The sequence below is a fragment of the Doryrhamphus excisus genome, chromosome 2, assembly GCF_030265055.1.
Source record: "Doryrhamphus excisus isolate RoL2022-K1 chromosome 2, RoL_Dexc_1.0, whole genome shotgun sequence".
NCBI lineage: Eukaryota > Metazoa > Chordata > Actinopteri > Syngnathiformes > Syngnathidae > Doryrhamphus > Doryrhamphus excisus.
The window spans coordinates 10,607,132-10,609,976 of record NC_080467.1 but is presented as its reverse complement, the minus strand read 5'-3'; the positions used below and the strand labels follow the sequence as shown (position 1 = coordinate 10,609,976).

The 2,845-nt window shown below is 39.0% G+C and overlaps 1 long non-coding RNA gene across 1 annotated transcript; it reads left to right on the top strand.

Moving 5' to 3' along the window:
• The first annotated feature begins 572 nt into the window (after positions 1-572).
• LOC131105208 (uncharacterized) lies at positions 573-2,541 on the top strand. Its single transcript, XR_009119902.1, has 4 exons — positions 573-630; positions 1,185-1,261; positions 1,740-1,867; positions 2,298-2,541. It is a non-coding gene; the product is annotated as an uncharacterized LOC131105208 (long non-coding RNA).
• The last annotated feature ends 304 nt before the right edge of the window (positions 2,542-2,845 follow it).

The following is a 2,845-nucleotide window of genomic DNA, read 5'->3' as shown; positions in this document are numbered from 1 at the left end:
TGGAGTGTCACATGGTCCTTTTCACATCCTTTTCACCCAGTGATCCGTTCCCATTTGGATGCTACTATTTACGCATCCGGCACAATTTTTCAAAATGCCAAAGTAGAAATTCCAGGAACGTCTTCATGGGGAGAGGGCCTTAAAGTCCCGTAATTATTATTCAACCATTTGTCCTGATGCCACCCTGATACTCAATACAGAGTGCCCCTTTGATGCCCCTCTTGATACCCCACTGATGTCCCCCAGATTTCCCAATTATGCCCACAGCAGAAATCTCCTATACCATGCCTCCCTGGTGCCTTCTTGATCCCATCCTGATAACCCTCTACACTCTTAAAAATGCTGGGTTATTTTTTTGACCCAATCGCTGGGTTGAGCCTGTTGGGTCATTTAATTGGGTTATTTTTATTGAGTTGGGTATTCTGAGAACCCAATTCGCTGGGTTATTTCTGTTGGGTGCTGAGTTATTTGCTGCTGGGTTGTGATTTCCATTATATTGTGCTGGGTTATTTTGGACAACCCAAAGCGTTGGGTAGAATTTTGAACACGAGCAACAAAGCCCCGCCCACAAACTTACTTCGTTCGGACCCCACATTTCATCTGAGGAGACGAATTTCAGCACGGAGCAAGGTTTGTTACATGCCCACTATTGTTTTACCGTAGAATTGACTTTATATTATTATATAAAGCTTCATAAACTTGTTAAAATGTAAGTTCGTGAAGCACTGTTGAGTACTAGCTTCAGGAATGGATCGGTAACCTTAGCAAACTTCCATTCCCTCCAAAAGTGGCAAGCGAACACATTCGCTGGCGAGCTATGTAGGAACCAAACTATGTTGTTGAAGTTACAAGAGACATGCACTATGTGTGATAGTTATGAGGACAACGTCAGTTATCTCGTCAATTTGCCATTTTATGTGATATCAAGTTAAAGAATCTCGTGAATTAATACGAGCGTGCTGATGAACCGGTGTTTTTTTTTTAAGCTAGACTGCTGCATGCTAGCGGGCTTCCGTTAGCCACCGATAGTCCACTGTATACTTAGCAGTTTCAACTAGTTTGGGCGCGAATTCGACGACAGTTTTGTAAGTCGCATATAAATGTGGAGAATACGTTTGGACTACTGAATCTTATTTCATTTCATGGTATGTTTGTTCTTATGGACCCTCTTTGTGATGTTTCAGTTCGCTGGAAAGCATCTATGGATGAGTTTGTCAGTTCCAAATTTGACTGAGTGGCAGCTACCGGGGCTGATTGAAAGGTAAGTCATCTTCATGCCTTCATTTTATGGGTATTGTTTTACAGTAGCTACTGTGCCTACTATATGTTCTATACATAAGAAATGGCGGTGGGTCAGTCACTGTAGCTTGTACCAATACCCAAAATTTTGTGTGATCCATCTTGTGATTCCAATATATATTGCTGTTATATCAGCCTGCGAGTCAAAACGTTAGCTCACTACTGCTCTAGACAATGATGACAAACCCTCTATGGTACACATTATGATCCCAATTGGTAAAAAAAATGTTTGGGGTGTGTTTTTGTGTTTTAAAATAGACCAAGTAAACATAATCGAGACATTTTCTTAATATTATGTTAGGGTTGATTGCAATACAACAACACTGCACAGTAGTTGAAAGTAATGAAAACAAGACAGTTTTATCTAAAATTGTAATATTATATTATTTAAAACTCATGTTCTCAACAATCTGGTAATGACACCCATAATTGTCCTACAGATGCCAGGGGAGAAGTCGCCCTGACGCTGCTGCCCATCCTGCTCCCTCCGCCTGTGTTTAAAAAGGGCTGGAAATTGGTCCGGGATAGTATTCAGGAGTCAAAGAGAGCCTTCATCGATGTTAAGCTGGTAAGTAATTTACCTTTCAACAGAAATTAAAATGTAAATGAATTGTGAAATGACTCCAGTTGTTCTCTTACACAGTTTTAAAGGAGCTACTTGAAAAGATTGTATTTCGTGGAATGTGTGACAGCGTACCATTTGGCTGTGTTTCTCATTTCATGAAGCACTATTCTTACAAGTTGTAACTTGGTGTAAGTTGTTACTCCATAGTGATGTGTGACATATAAACCACAGACCAAACATAAGACTGGCCAAACCCCCTGAATAAATTGTTGAACAACACCATGCCACCATGCCATTGAATTTATGGGTGTCATACTTCTCCCTGTAGAATATACGTATATTGAAATAGCTTCAGTAGAGAGCTGATGACAATTGCTCTGCACTGCTAGAAATACTTACAAAATATTTACCTTTTTTTCTTTTCTCATCGTAGGTCAGAGCTAACATGGTGGAATCACCTACTCGGTTGTGCTGCTGCTCACAGAGCCTCTTGTTCTATGTATATATCACTCTCTCATAGCTGTCCCCCTCACCCGTTCTTAAAATGTTATTTTTTTGTACATAATTTGTTCATATGTGAAGGAAATGTTGTGAGTTGTTATATTTTTATGTTCTGGAAATGTTGAATTTTAATAAAAATTTTATTGTTACATTGGTGTCATTATTGTAATATATTATTAATAGTATTAGCATACAATAAAAAAATAAAAAATAAATATATATATATATATATATATATGGTATATTGGCAACCCAACTTGCTGGGTTGAAATAACCCAGCCGTGTAGTAAATATGAACCCAGCGTTGGGTCATATGAACAACCCAATGTACAACCCAATTGTTGGGTTAAGAGAACCAACCCAACTTGTTGGGTTAAAATAACCCAACGCGAGGTTGGTCCTATATTTAACCAGCGTTGGGTTGAAAAACAACCCAGATTGGGTTGTTTTTAACCCAGCATTTTTAAGAGTGTAATGCCC